We start from the raw sequence: 15,097 nt of genomic DNA, 5'->3' as shown, positions 1-15,097 counted from the left end.
AGCCCCGTGGCACAGGTTTACCCTCCGCCTTCTACTTCTAATTGCCTTCTTAAAGCTGACAAGGATGTTGGCTAATCAACCCCCAGAAAACAGTTTTTGCCAAAACCTGCGTAAGCCCGTGGCTGAGATCAAACAGCTTTTTGACAGGGCGAGTGAGGCAGGCGAGGTCTCCAGGCATCTCACAGCAAGGGAAGGGGAACTGCTCGGAAGGGGAGGAATATCAACATTTCGTGCACATTTCTTCACCAGTTGGGCAGAGCTCTTCTCTTCTTCTGGTTGTGTTGCTAGGAGAGGAGTGCTCTGCCCTCCTTATGGCTATGAATAGCTCGCTCTTGTTTATTCAGCTCAGCTCCGCCTGCTGGTTACAACCACAACCGGCACCGTCTCATTGCATGACACCACCATAAAACAATGCAACTGCAACAGGAACAATCCCCCCCTCCAGCTGTGAAGACTTCAGGGTACCTTTATCATGCACCGCTTCAGAGCTGTCCTCCTCCTCTCACCGCACTTCACAGCGCAGCCCCTCTGCTTCCAGCCAAAGGTCTCTAAATCCAGCCGAACGGAGCACTGTCACCCCCAGAGCGCAAAGTCGAGAGGCAGGACCTGCAAATCAAGGCATTATCTCAGAAATCTGGCTCGAAAATAAGTGCATGATCACTTCAGAGCCCTCCTCTGGAATTCTAGTGTTGGAGTTTTTCAGGAACAAGAAAAGTTACTTTTCCTTTTTTAGTGAAAGCTGAGATTCTTGCATAAGCCCATGAATCCAACATCAGGGACTTTAAGAAAAGGAACAGATGGCTTGAAAATTGGCAATAATGGGATTTCTGAGATTTTCTTAAGAATATTTTATCTGAGGTCTGACCGGGAACAAAGCAGCTATGGCAATGGAATTAAGTTGCAATGACAGTGGGAAAAACTAATTGGGCTCAGCATAGAGACCAAAAATGCTGCAAAATGGGATGGGGCACAGCATTTCAAAATATCCACCGTGAGGGACAGAGGGACAGAGAGCCATCACAACCAGTGTTATGTGGAGGGATGTGTACGTATGGGCAGACAGAGAGCCATGCCAGTTTGGAGGAGCATATTTTACTCAAACCTCCCAGCTTTCTGGACTGAGAAGAACAGCATAAGGCAAGGAAAAGCAGCATAGATCGGAAGAGATGTGAACGGCTGCTGCACAGGTACAGACGAACCACCCATTGTGAGCTTCCGTGTGTGCATGTTCCCCTGGACATCTCGTCTTTCTCCACCTGGGAGTTTTCTGGGGATGAAATCTGACCACCACGTGCATTTATCCAGAGTTTCCACGTGCCCACCAGGCCTTTCAGATAGCTGGGCTGCTGAACATCCAGAAATTCAGGATAGGTCAACTGCACGCTGGGGAGGTGAACTGTATAGCATGCATGCACTATATCTAATGAGTCCAGGAATTGTCACACCTGCTGTGCAGATGATCTGCTTGTGTACAGTGTGCCCAGCATGTTTTAGAGGTGTCTGGTCTGCCTGGCATGCACGGAAGGTCTAAACGGTGCAGGTGTGTGTATTCCTGACTGGAAACGGGATGAGAACCGGGTTGTGGGTTTTTACACATTCTTGTAGAGGAGGTGACAGCTGAATGCTTCAGTGGACAAAAGAAACTTAGGTATATTCATTCATACATATGGAAGCGAGCCTATCCTGCTGCACACTACTTGTTTTACAGGAGCCACCTAATCTCTTGAACTGGAACTGGGGTCCAGTTGGAGGACAGTGTACAGGCACACAGTGGAAAGGTGTCATTTCTCCCTGCCCCCTCCCAAATCCCAAACATCACATAATCTGAATTAATGGGAGTGCAGGAAAGGAGCATTGCAATTCCTACTTGACAGAAGACAGGGAAATGAGTCCCAGCAATGAGTCAAATAAAGCTTTTAGTGTCCTAAAGCAGGACTTGGGGGAGTTTTAGACATCTGAGTGCAAACTGTGACTCTGTGAGCCCTTGCTCAGCTGATGTCTAGTGCTGGGGACGCCCATCAGATTTGACAGCGAGGCCCCTGGCTTCAGCAGCTCCGCTCTGCACCTGTCTGGGAAAGCCTCCTGCTTGACAGGGCTCAGCACGACAGCAGCAGCAGGAGGATCCAGAAACAAAATGCTGCTTTGCCTGCAGGAGCGTGCCTGCAGGATGGGCGCTGTGCAGAACCCCAAGGAGGCTGATGCTTCCTTTTAAGCTGCAGCATCCAGAGGGTTTAAAGCACTTGTGGAGGTACAGAAGACCCAGCCTGTGCTGCCTCCTCTGCCCCAGGGATTTCCTGTCTGCATCTCCCATGGAAGCGCTCCAGCTCCTGAGCTGCGGCTGTTTCAGGAGAGAGGGCATGCTCACCTCTTCTGCCAGGGGCGTTATGCTTTTCTTAAAAGAGTTGTGGCTTCCCTGGGCACGCATACATGCTGGAGAGGAAGCATCTGCAGGAATCACCAGCCTGGCTGTTCCGGATTTAACCTGAGGAGAGGGGGAAGCCCATGTTGCAGTCCACTCTCAAGTGACCACTTCTGAATTCTACCTGATGCCTCCTTAATGTAAAATTCGGAGAGAGGCGCTGGGCAGAGGGACCCGTGTTTTCCTTCGTACATGGAGTGCCATGAGATCAATGAGATTAAACATGTGCTTACATGCTGTCCTGAATTGGGGCCATGAGGAGAGCAATGGGAAAGTAAACAGAAGAGAAACGTTATGGAAATGAAGGAAGAGGGAAAATCCGCCCTGCTGAGTGCAGCAGCTCTCATCAGTTGGAAGAAGACATGGCCTCACCCAGAGCTGGTTAGGCACTAGAAAGTCCAGGGACAGGGAGAGAAGACTGTCATCTTCATCGGGGTACAAAGACAACCTGAAAAGCTGAGACTTGGAGCAGTAGAGAAAGGCTCTTGTAAAGTCTGTTGGGTACCACAGGCTCAGGAAAGTCTGTTGGGTGCAGCCTTTCCCAGACAAGGTAAGTTTAGCCGTGGGTTGTTTTTCACCTTTAGCAGAATGTGGATACTGGAAACGATCAGGCTTCAACCTGTGTCAGCCCGGAGAGGTTTTGTTCTTCCTTAAAAGACTATCAAGAGACTCAGAAATCCTGAGCTTTTCAGGGGGAGCTTGGACTGATCCCGGCCTTTATGGCACCCTGACGAGTGCCAAAATGAGCTTACCCAGGTCTCTTCTTAAGAGACAAATTCTAGGCTTTGGCTTCTGTCGGACATAAATCCAGGACTCCAGAGCGGCTTTGGTGTACGGAGGCTCAGTGCCCTCATGCACACCGGTAGGCACGTCTGCTGCTGCACATCCCCTTGCAGAGGCTGCAGGAGGTGGCGCTGGGCGTGATGACCGCTCTGCATGTAATCTGGCTTTGCTTTCGGCAGGTTAAGTTGGGGCACTCATCCTCTTCTGAGGACCTGCAGCGCCATGCTCCCAGCGTTTGCCAGCGCTGAGGAGAGCACTTGGGCAGCAGGCACCTCTGGGCCTGCCCTCACTGCGTCCCGCAGCCACTCAGAGGGTCTGACCGGTGTCTGTGCCCAAGGCTTTGGTGAAACCATGCTTTACCACCTCCCAGACTGCAAACGGTGTGATTTTGTTTTCCTGCCATTCTAATTCTAGACAGTACATTCTTTTTGTGTGTTCCATGTCACCTCAAGTCCTTTCACCCAGATTCCTTGGCACTGCCGTGCTCCTCCAGCTGGGATGTTTGCAAGATTGACTCGGATTTTCCAGCCTGGTTGTGCTTGCCCCCAGCCCGTCTCTCCTTCTGTGTCTCCAGTCATTCTGGGTTGCAGTCTTTCTCCCCTGCCTGACCTCTATTTCTCTTTCCTGGGAAGCACCTCATTTGTGTCTGTCCCAGTCTCCAAACTGCAAATTAGACCTGTTTAAAATTCTTCACAGTGAGTGACACATGGGCTCGTATGAACTTTTTGAGTTTTGGGGGACTGTAGGAGCTCTATTTTTGGGAGGCAGCTTCTCTGTTGAGCCCTTGGGTTCAGAAATCTGCATTCGCCCTTCTGTTGCAGATTCGGAAGATGACCTTGGGTAGGTCACTTCATCTGCCTCAATCTGTTTTACTGCTCGTTAAATTTAGATAAAAATACTTGCCCGGGTTAGTGAAATGTCTTTGAGATCATTGGACAAAACCGCTATCCAAGTGGCAATTATTATAATTATTTCTATTAAATGAAACCAGCTGATGCTTGTGCAACGCTCTTCAGGGCTCCGCGGCCCTTTTCCACGGAGGCTCGCAGAAAACCCTTTTGTCGTCCCTGGGCAGGGGTGTGTCTCTTGAGACGGGGTTTCGTGGTTTCCTTACGCAATGCGTGACAGCGGTTCGCTCGCTGGGCCCAACGAGGGACTTCTCGTGAGCCTGTCTGCGAGGAGGGCAGCTTGGGGACGCGCGCCAGCCACGTGTTGGGTTGGCTTTCGCCAACAGATCCGTGTGGCGAGGGAGCCCCGCGGGGCCGAAGCCACCCAAAACACGAGGCGCCACGGGCGCAGCGTGGCCATTTTGGGTCTGTCGGGCTGTCGTACGCCGGCCGTGCTCGGCGACGCCGGGGCTTTAATCGCCTTTTAACGGGGCTGGCGCCCGCAGAGCCTTTGCGAAGCCCCCCGGGCCTCCTGGTCGGGGGCTCTGGGGACGGGGCGCCGCCCCCCCGCCTCTACGGCGCTCCCCGAGGGGCTGCGGAGCGGCCGAGGGAGCCCGGCGGGTCGGGGCGGGGCCGGGGCGGGGCGGGGGGGGGCCGCCCGCCTTGCGGCTCGCCAGCAGTGGCGGGAGGCGAGGCGCCGTGCGCCACAGCCGCTTGGCATGAATGCCTGGGACGTACCAAGCGCCGCGGCGCCCGCGGGGGGAGGCCGCCCCGCCGCCCCGCCGCCCCGCGCAGACAATAGGCCCCGCCGGCCGGCCCCGTAAGTTGCCTTCGTGCCGCCACAGCGCCCGGGGCCAGCGCAGGCCGGGCCGCCTCCCGCTCCCGCCGCCCGCCCGCCCGCCCGCCATGCCGCGCCGCGCGCCCGCCGCCTGAGGCAGGTAAGCAACGGCCGCAACGGCCGCGCCAACGGCCGCAGCGCCCGGCGGTGGGGACGGCCCGGCCCGGCTCGGCTCGGCGCGGCTCGGCTCGGCTCGGTTCTCCTCGGCCCGGCGGGGGGCGGAAAGTTTTTCGGCGGGCGCCCTGCCTCAGTTTCCCCCGGCGTCCCACCTGTTGGCCGCCCCCCTGCCGCCGCTGAGGGGGGAGGCGGCACCCCCGGGGCTGCTCGCCGGGAGGGGTGCTCCCGCGGCTGGGTTGCGCTTGTCTGTATTTTTTAATGTTTATTTATTTTATTTTATATATTTTTAATGCTCTGGGGTTTGGGGAGATGGAGGCGGTTTTACTGTTGGTGTTTATCAGCCGGTAAATACCTGGCTCGGCGGGAGAGTAACAATGTGAAGCCTCGCTTCGCTTGCTCGCCGGAGGTCTTGTGGCTGAGGTGGCGATGTGAGAGAGCTCAAAAAATAAAGGCAGAGGGGGATAAAAAGCAGAGAAACCCCCGTCCTCATGCCCAGCTCTGCACTAGATTTTGTTAAAAATGTGGAGGATTATATATATATACATTTTCCTTGGAAAGCCTTCCAGTACGTTAGGTGAGTCCTCGCGAGGTCTTTTAAGTTCGTCATCTGCCGCCGTTTGGGTTTCATTGATTCGAGTTGTTTTGCTAAAAAAAATAACCTACAAGCATCCGAGCCGCACAAATGTTCATCATCCTAACGTCCTGACACAGCCTGAGTGAGGCAGGAGCTGGAGGAGGGGGAGAGAGCGGGGATTTGTGCTTTCCCAGGCAGGGCTGGGAGGAGAGCATCGTGTGCTGAGGAATATGAGCAGGAACGGGAGATGGGGGAGGGAGTCTAAATTGTCCTGAGACCCTATTCAATCCAGCAAGGAAGATGGAGGATCTTGCTGCTGCAAAAAAAATGTATACGGCAGAAATCTCAGCCGGCTTCTCCCTGACTTGTTACCTCCCTCTCCAAAATAAATAAATAAGCAGCAGAAGAATCAAAGCAGCAAACGATTACTGGGTGGAACGTTTTCCGTAATACCTTCATCCCGCGCACTTTGCAGTCGGAGAGTCCAGTGATGGAGGCATGCAAGAAGCAGGGAGAAAGACTCGGAGGTTTTCAGTCACAGGAGGGGGAGAAGTCTCAGCTCGTGTTTGAAATGAGACTTGTCAGGCACTGAGGTGGGGATAAAAAATGCCTGTGCCAGGCAGCCGGACCTGTGGAGGAGGCAGCTCCGGCTCCTACAGTTTCGATGCTGGGTGGAAAACCAGCGGATAGAGGATGTAGACAGGTGGGGGAGCAGGGAGGAAGGAGGTCCGAAGAAGATCTTGGACAGGCTCCTTGGAGGACTCTGGAAAGAGGGGGGATTCTGAACTCAGCCAGGACACGAGCAAAAATAGAGTGTAGATGAGCTGGATGTGGCGTAGTAGGACTTTGGGCATGGAAGAAAGCAGAGGTCTGGTGTTCTGACTGCAGAGTTTGGGGCAGGCAGCAGGGAAAGGAGAGATCTGTGTAGCCAGCTTGAGGGCTGATAGCACGTAGGGCCAGGATCGCAGCCAAGGGGATGGGGAAGAGAGCGTGTGGCTTGCCTTTTCCGTAGGTGGTCTGTCTGGTGGGGGATCTTCTGTTGAAATGACTTTGTGAATTCCTGTTAATTTTGTTGGAACCCAACAACAGCAAGGACAAAATACCAGACTTTTCCCCAGCCTTTGTGAATATAGGTGTAGGGGTGAAATCAAACCTCTTGATGACTGCTACCATGCACCCTACCCCTCTGCGTGCATGGAAGCAGCAAATTTGTGCAAACACACCTGTGCGTGTGGCACGTTCTTCCTCCCGAGGGGCAAGGTGCACATGTTGTAAGCATGGTTCCTGCGTGGATGCAGCCCAGTTCTCTTGTTTTCCTCAGTTTACATAATAGCTTATTCTGTCAGCATGGCACCGGTAGTATTTCGCAGCCAACTTTGCATGAATTGTGATGCGAGGTGCAGGGCAGCCGAGACTTGAAACCAATACGTGCAACGCTTTAGCTTTTCTGTTCACGACGGCATTCCTGTGACAGAGCGGAAGACATCACGCACGCAAACAATGCCATAAAAATTTTATGCACATTTACATGCAGAGAGCTGATCTCGGGTCAAACGTACTTCAAGTTGCTCTCTCTGAAGAAGAGGAGAGAAGAAAGGCAGTGCCTGCACGTTGCAGACGGGGCTGGCACGCTGCTCCCACACATGCGGATGGATCGCACGCGTGCATGTTCGACCTTCCCTCGCCAGGATCACCTGCCTGAAGTCCAGCCGGGCTGGCGGCGTGGGGAAGTTTTGCCCCTCGGACGGTGATTTGATGCCCTTTCTGCTCCCGCTTTGTGCCGGACGGGCTGGAGCCACAAAAGCTTAACAAGGGAAACCACTAATGAGCCCCTGCTTGGCATGCTGAGAAGAGAGGCCGAGGGCTGAGCGGGCATGAAAACAGCGTTGAGGAGCCCCCGGGCAGAGCCTGAGCCTCGGCAGGGATGCCGGAGAGGCAGAGCCCCTGGAGCCAGCAGCAAGCAGCGGCACTGCAGCGAAGGCACGCGAGGAGACCATGTTGGGGGGAGGAGAGCAGGCTGCTGTTTCCACATCATCTGAAAACTCAACCTGCTGTCAGGACAGAAGGAAGGCTTGTGCATATTTTATGTCACTTTTCTCCTTCTAGGACAAGCTGCTGATCTGATCAGCGATGCACTTTAAAATCCTAGATGCGCCGAGCAGCGAGGATGACTCGAGGCCAGTAACGAGCCTTGGCCTCCTGCCTCGGCTCCTTTGTGGACAGTCGGCTCCATCCCATGCTGTCCTTCCCCGGAGAGCGCCCACACAATTAAACCGCGCACGCCGCTCCTCAACTACAGCATGGGATGTGCCTGGCTGCGTGGAGACGGGGACAGAAAATGGCAACGTGTCAGGGCTGGGGGGGCGGGGAGGGGAGCTGGCCGTTTCTTGTGCTGCCTGCTGATGGCTAAAAGGAGGCTAAACGGGTAAAGTACTTTTCCTAAGAACTGGTTGCGCGTAGCTCCAGTCAGCTGCTTTTGCCTCTGAGATCTTCAGTGGTAGCTCAGGAGTCGGTGGGGTTGGCAGTAAACAAAACATATTTCACTCCTTCAGCCTGGGTTTTGCGCTGTTTGGGGCTGTCAGGCACGAAGATTTTTCCTCATCGGTTCTTGGGTGCTGCTCCAACGTGGTGGAGCTGCTTGAGTCTCAGATGCTGCTCCTACCCACTGAAGGTGTGAGCATCACAAACGCTCCCTGCCCGGCACCCGAGGGTGCAGGCATCTCGGGCACGGTATTTTTGGTGATAGCCTCGCACACGTAACCACACGCATTATTTCCGTGTCCTGGAAGCAAGCCCATTGCCCTAAACGCCGTTTGGGGACCCTTGGGAGAACGAATGCTTTTGCTCTGTGGTGTAGACTCGTGTATGGTGGTATTGGAGTCACTGTTGTCCCTGCTTTATCCTTCGCTTGTCCCGTTGGAGAAGGAACGGTCTCAGATGAGGAGGTCTCACAGAACTTGAGGTCTTGACGTTGACTTGATGGGCAGCCTTCGGCAAATTGCTCAGAACCTCGGGTTGATCCTCTGGGATCGGGGCTGCAGGCTGTAAAATGGGAGCAGTGCTCACCTGCCTCCCGAGGCGCGGTGTGCCCGGTTCCCGGCCTGCGCTTCTTTGCGGACAGCGTGGCGGGATCGCACAGCATCGCACGAACAAAGCATGCATTTTTGCACCGAGCGTGACTCATGCTACGATAAATTTTGCTCGAGCTCTGCCTAGGCTCGGTGCTCTGTTGGACAATGAATTCCGTTTTGTCCTTCCAGCACAAAACAGCACAACTTGCCAGTGACATGGACTGTACATGTATTCCCATAACAACAATATTATAAACATATGGGGAACCTGGTAGAACAACTGCTGTCCATGTCTCCGCACAAAACAAGGAGCCGATTAACAAAAACTTGAGTGTCTGAGGCTCTATCTCCCCAGACTGTGATCTCATCAGATTTCCCAAGCTAACCACAACCTGGTCACTGCTTGGATTGCAAACTTGGGGGCGGGGGAGAGAGCAGTTTGCAGGAATTGCTGTTTGTGATTCAGTCCGCTTCCCTCTGACTCAGTCCTGAACCATTCCTCGGTAGGGTATTTGGGGATAGTATGCTTAGGACATTGCGCATCAGTTTAGTTCTTGGAATAAATTCTGCAGTGCCCGGGCTCGCTTACAACTGAGTTTGCCCCAGCATCTTTCAGGAGAAACGTAAAAAACAAAACTCTGAAAACTGCTTTTGACTGCCGAGGGCCGCATGGTAATTTTTGTAAACGAAGGGGGTGGGGGTGGTCGTAGCCCTGGGCACTTTGCCAGGTTCGAGCTCAGGAAATTGCAGTCTATCTAGGTAAAACTTCCCCTATAGTTTCAATGAAAAAAAGTATTCTTCTCTTACTGTCTTAAACTGTGTGCGCTGTGTTTCTCTGGAGCCTTAAACAGATAGTACATTCTAACTAGAGAGCTGGTTACAGTTGCTTGCCGGGAGAATAATTTTTTATGCAAAACCCAGGGCTTTTTTGCATTTTTGGGACGCTTCTCATTGCAAAATGCTGTGTATATTTTAGGTTATTAGAAGGCTTGACTGGCTATGCAGATCAACGTGCAAGTGCAAGGAAATACACCGGTGTGCTGCTTGCACAAGGGGCAGGCAGTTGGCAAAGGCATGCCTTTTCCTACAGCAGAAAAATAAGGACCAGTTTTTTAGTCTGCATCTGCGAGCTGGATTTTGTATGTTTAGCAGCAATTGCTTTTGTAAGCTGCTGCTAAGGCACGTAACTGGCCGTGTGCAATTGCAGTAATGGAATGTGAAAATGCAACTACACACAGACCTGTAATCTTGCATGCAAAATACGGCTGCTCTAGTTCTCCAGGTACAAAAAATGGCCCAAGATTGTGCTCGCCTTTCCGTTTAGCTGCATTCACCTGCGTTTTTTTAGGTGGCAGCTGCGTGTATGGAGTGCTGAATGATTATCCCTGCTATTTTCGCTCCAAGAAGGAGGAGGAAATTAAATCATTACTAGTGGTCTGGGTAGTACGCCTGTCATGGTAAGGAGAGGGCAAAGCTCTGGGGGGTGACAATGATAATTTCATAACTCTGAAATCCTGAGGAAATGCTTGGAAGCGGGTGAAGAAGAATAGCGAAGCGGTGACCTCCCCTTCCCGCTTCAGCCCCAGTGTATTTAACCACCCAGTCGGTTAATGATGCCAGGAGCTGGCCTCACCTTCTGCCAAGCCCAGAGCTCTCAGGGCTGGCTAAAAGAGACGTGTGCTCCAGCACAGATGGGTGCAGGGCCGAATATCGACAGCGGCAGGGCGCCTCCAGCCCAGGGCAGCGACGAGGCGCTGGTGGCCGGTGGGGACGTGCGGCAGTAGCTCACTTGCTCTGCCACTTGGCTCTGGGGCTTCTCTGGTGACACTGGTAACAAAGGGCTGCTCGGCAGAGGTGATACGGAGCCCGCTAAACCCGAGTCACCCGCACTTCTTGCCAGCCCTGGAGCTTGGGTGTCACTGTCCGTTCACTGGTTGGGGTGGCTTTGGACAGTCCACCCCCCAAAAAAGGAGGTTGCACCTTTTCTATGAGGCTGGGAAGCAGGGGTTCCTTCCTACTGAAAAACGTGCTTATATTTCGGGGTTATTTCTTGCCATCCTGGGTCCTTGACTGCAGTCATTTCCATTGTGCACAGTGCTCGTTGTAACTGAATCTATCAATGTATATTTAATACAGTTGGCACCGCAGCCCGTAACTAGGCGCTGCTTCCCAGCCTTCTGTCGCTTGTTTTCACCATTACCGTCTCGAAGTTGCAGCGGGTGCCCGCCGCCGCGCGGCTCTTTGTCCCGTGGCCGTGCCGTCCCGCAGGACCCGCGCAGCCCCGGTCCCCGGGTCTGGATGTCAGCCAGGTGCTTGGGGCTCGGGCCAGAGGAGCGATGCCTGCCGGGTTTTATTCTTCCTCTCTGCCACGGATTTGCTATGTGTGATCACGGGCGAGTCCTTTAACCTCAGCTGGCCTCGGCTGACTTATCTACTCCAGAAAGGTGTTGTAAGGCTTAATTATTGCCAGCTCTTCAGAGACCCTGGGGGGAAAAAAGTGCGTTTTATTCAGAAATCTCTCTGACCTGGCTGGCCTCTCTAAGCCGGCTCGGTGGTGCTAGGAGATATTCTCTGTGCTCCCTTAATAATGTTTCTTCAATTTTTCATCTGTACATTCACCCACTCTCTCAGCTGCATGTAAAATGCCAAGCTGTCTGAAGTCATGGAAATATTTTTATACTCTTGACAGCCATGACAAACATTCCTCCTCGGCAATAAACAAACAAGGTACACAACCTGCCATTAACATCAGTTTATAGCTGAGAGACCTTCGTCACTCATCGAGGAGGGAATCCAGACAGCTCCCATGCTCGCAAGCCAGGCAGGAGCACTGGCTGAGGTTAGGAGAGTACCGGATCCTGCGGGCTCGTGTTTGTGTGCAGCGAGTGACTGGGAAGCTCTGTTTGCCCGTGTGCGTATGGGAGTGCAAACAGGCACCAGGTATCTGGTTTATTCAGGGTTCTTGCAAACTATATTTGGCTCAGGCGTACGTGGCTTTAGGGGTTTGATGTTTGTTTGCGTGCACAAAAAGCCTGTTTTCTGCAGTGGCAGCTGAAACATAAAGGCGGTGCAAATTAAGCTGGATAAATATTAGACATCTAAAAAAAAAAAAAGCTCTGCAAATGGAAGGTGTCAGTGAGCACTGCAGGAGCAGAGCCCCTGTCACACACCGCTCCTCTCCGTTTCCCTCGGGGCAGCGGGCTGTAAGCTGCTGGGGTAGGCGAGTACCCAAACCCACACCAGGATGTCTTCTTCCCGCAGGTGATTCTCCATGTAAGCAGTCAGCTGTCGCTTGTTTCACTGCATCCTAGGTTAATTTGCTCTGAATGCCTCTAAATCAGGGTCTCCAGAGATGGGGTGTTGGTGAAAAGGAGCAGCAGGTGCGAGTCTTTTAGCTACGTTACTTTGGTTTCTCTCTCATTTTTCTTGGAGGTCCTCTTCCTGCTGTCTTTGGGCAGTGCTCTCTGGCGTGCTCAGGGGGAGAAAGTCAAGACTGTTCTTCACCTGTGTCTTTGATGGGAGGCTTTAAGTAGGGAGCTAAGCTCTTCTCTGCCATCTCATTCATTCACTGTATCCCTCAGTATCAGTACCTTAGTTCCTCCATTCTTAAAATGAGGGTGGCAAGTCTTCACTCTTTCACAAGACCTTTGAAAGCTAGGGAGAAAAAAGTGCAGGGCTTTCTCCTTCCTTCTCAGGGAGACCATAAATATTCCTTTTCCCCTTCGTGTCCCTCTTCTCTCTCTCCCATTTTCCTCTCATTTTGAGAGTTCTTATTATATTCTGTCCCTTTAGGTCTCCTCTACTTCCACCGCGCTGGCAATCTGTTTCTCTCTGCTGTTTCCACATCCCCTTCTATTTGCAGCTCCCTTCCTTCTGTTCATGTCATTTTCTTCTCTCACCCTGTATCTCTTACCCTCCCCCATTATTCATGTGCCGCACACTCTTCATCTCTCCTCTCCCTGGTTTATTCCCCCAGATCCCTCCCTCGCGTCTCTCTCCACCCTGGACCCCATTTTGTCTTCCTCTGCTGCCCGTCCCACGCAGCCACCAGCTGTGCCCGTGGGCCAGGCGGCTGAGGGCCAAGGGAGAAGGGCAGTGTGTGGGGTCAGCCCAGCAGCCCGTGCTGTGGGTGCGAGGTGCCTGCTGTGCCTGCGAGGTGAGGCTTCCTCTGCTTGCCCTCACTGGTGTTGGGTCGGGCTCCGTCGGCTCTCGGTCTGAGCGACAGTGTGGTCGGCGCTTTGGTGCCAGCACGCTTGATTTCTTTCTCCCCAGAGGTCTGGGAAGGTCTCTGCTTCTTGTTGGAGAGCTGCATTGAGCCAGCAAGGTGGGTCAGGACGTCTGCGCTCTGTTCCTGGGAGACCTGTGCATAGCAGGGAAGAGAGCTGCTCTTTGGGTGTCCCTTCTCAGAGCCCTTTTTCCCTCCCCAGGACATGTTTCCTCCCGCAGCAGGGATGCACAGCCTGGGGGAGCTCTTTCCCAGGGCAGGCAGAGGTGGTGCAGGTGGCCGGTGGGAGTGCTGGCCAGATGCGGGCTCATCAGGCGCTCCTGACAGCGAAGCACGAAGAGGTCATGCAGATGGCCACGTGTTCAAGTCCAGCCCGCGTCCTGCAGGACAGGGCACGGTGACTTTCTGGCCTCCCGTGGAGTTCAGCTCCGTTTTTGGGTAACACCACACTTGCCCCTGCCAGGCATGACTCAGTCCTAGGCTCGTAAAAGTCACGAGCTTGAGCTCTCCTATCCAAACAGCTCCTGGTTTCCCCCTTCTGTCTCTCCATCAGACTGACCTCGTATCCCTCATGCTCCATGCAAGGTGCCGTACACCTTTTTCCATTTTTCCCACAGCTGTTTCTCCCCTTCTCTGTACCTGCTTCACCAGTTTTACCTGCTCCTTCCCTCCTGCTCTGGCGCTGGGCTGGGTCTCTCCCCAGACTTGCCATCGTGTTCCTCTGCCTCGTTTGTCTTCCCCTCTGGCTTCCTTGTCTCCCTGGTCGTGCCACAAAGCAGAGCTGGGGGAGAGGTGGTGCTGAGATAGCAGGGCTGGAAGGCAGTGTTACCGGGTGAGGGTCCATCGCTTGCTGATGGCTTTGGCCTCTCCCCGGTACGTGCCATTAGCAACATGGCAGAAGTCCCCTTCCCCCAGAACTGTGATTTTTCCCATTGCTTCTACCTCTCTATTGGCAAGCTCCCGAAAGGTTAATGAAGTCATTCGCTGCAAAGAGAAAAGGCATGTCTTCCCATGTTCTGCATAAATTAATCCTGGAGGTGATGGAGCAGCCCCTGTACAGGGCAGGGAACGTGCAGCCGTGTCCTTGAGTCTCGTCACCCCAAATGCAGCCCCGGGAGTACCACGTAGGTGACCTGCCCACCCCAGTCCTTGCCATCAGCTTCAGTTAAACTTAGGGTAAAAAGCCGTGGCCTCTCTACCCATCCCTGTGCTTGTTCCGTTGTGTCCTGCAGGACTGGGGAGGAGAACCCAGGAACGCCCCCAGGCCTCTCCTTGACCCATTGCGGTGGATCCTCGTTGCCCACAGCTCCTCGTTAGAAAATGCCCCATATCAGGTTTCATTCCCAATGGAATTTTTCTGTCTGAGAAACAGGAAAAAAAATCACTCAACTGGTTTTGAATCACAAGAGTGGGAGAGGGAACCAATCCCAGAAGATAAGTGTTCTGACCTTTACTGCACTCAGATAACTGAAAATAATAAGAAATAAATACATCTTGTTTCAAAACCTCGGGCTCGGGGATGTGTTCCTGCCCGATGCTGCAAGAGCCTGAGCCAGGGCTCCTGTGAGGGCTGAGGACACAAAGCTGGCAACTGCCTGGTTCGGTAAGCAGCAGCCCCTTTGGTTTCTGTGTGGAGATGCTGCCGGTACCAACCAGGTGTTTGGGATGGCAGGGGACAGGGCCAGTGGCCCCTCTCTCCTGCCATCCTGCTGCTGGACCCTGGATGTTTTGCTGGGGCTAGCACTCCGGGAAAACAAGGGTTTACTACTTCTGACCTGTCTCAGCTTTCTTGTACTTTCTGCCTGCTCTTTTCAGGCACAGGGTAAGCCAGATAGAGCCACGTGGGGCTGGCCACCAACAGGACCTCTGCACGTAGTAAGACCCTAAATGAGAGTATGGATTTTCTCTGAAAACAATGCCTTACAACGTTCCTCCATGGGGTGTTCCTTCTCTTCCTTCCTCTGTTACATGGGGAGGTTGTTTGCTTGGTTTCTGCCATCCAAGCCACCAGTGACTGAGAAGAGTCCTGTATGTGGAGTTTGGGGGGGGTGTTAGGAGGTTTCTGGCACTCTGTCAGTGTAAAGCGTCATATTTATTCGAGTCTCGTGCCCGGTTGGGATGCACTTCTGATCTCAAGCTCCCGAGTTCCTCGCCTTAATGCCAAAGATGTTGTTCAGAGAGGT

General features: G+C 53.4%; 1 protein-coding gene across 5 annotated transcripts in view; it reads left to right on the top strand.

Annotated features, from left to right (window-relative positions):
• Positions 1-15,097, top strand: part of BCL9 (BCL9 transcription coactivator) — an 83,992-nt gene that overhangs the window by 26,356 nt on the left and 42,539 nt on the right. For 3 of the 5 annotated variants that reach the window (XM_083805985.1, XM_083805986.1, XM_083805978.1), the window contains exon 1: positions 4,891-5,027. The exons of 1 other annotated variant lie outside the window; for it this stretch is intronic. The gene's annotated coding sequence lies outside the window, so the exon portion shown is untranslated. Of the gene's footprint in view, positions 1-4,781; positions 5,028-15,097 lie in introns of those variants that run through there. One more of the 5 variants, XM_083805981.1, reaches the window with a different exon arrangement.

Source organism: Anser anser, assembly GCF_964211835.1.
Source record: "Anser anser genome assembly, chromosome: 1".
NCBI lineage: Eukaryota > Metazoa > Chordata > Aves > Anseriformes > Anatidae > Anser > Anser anser.
The sequence above is the reverse complement of the archived record's forward strand: the minus strand, read 5'-3'. Positions and strand labels throughout refer to the sequence as shown.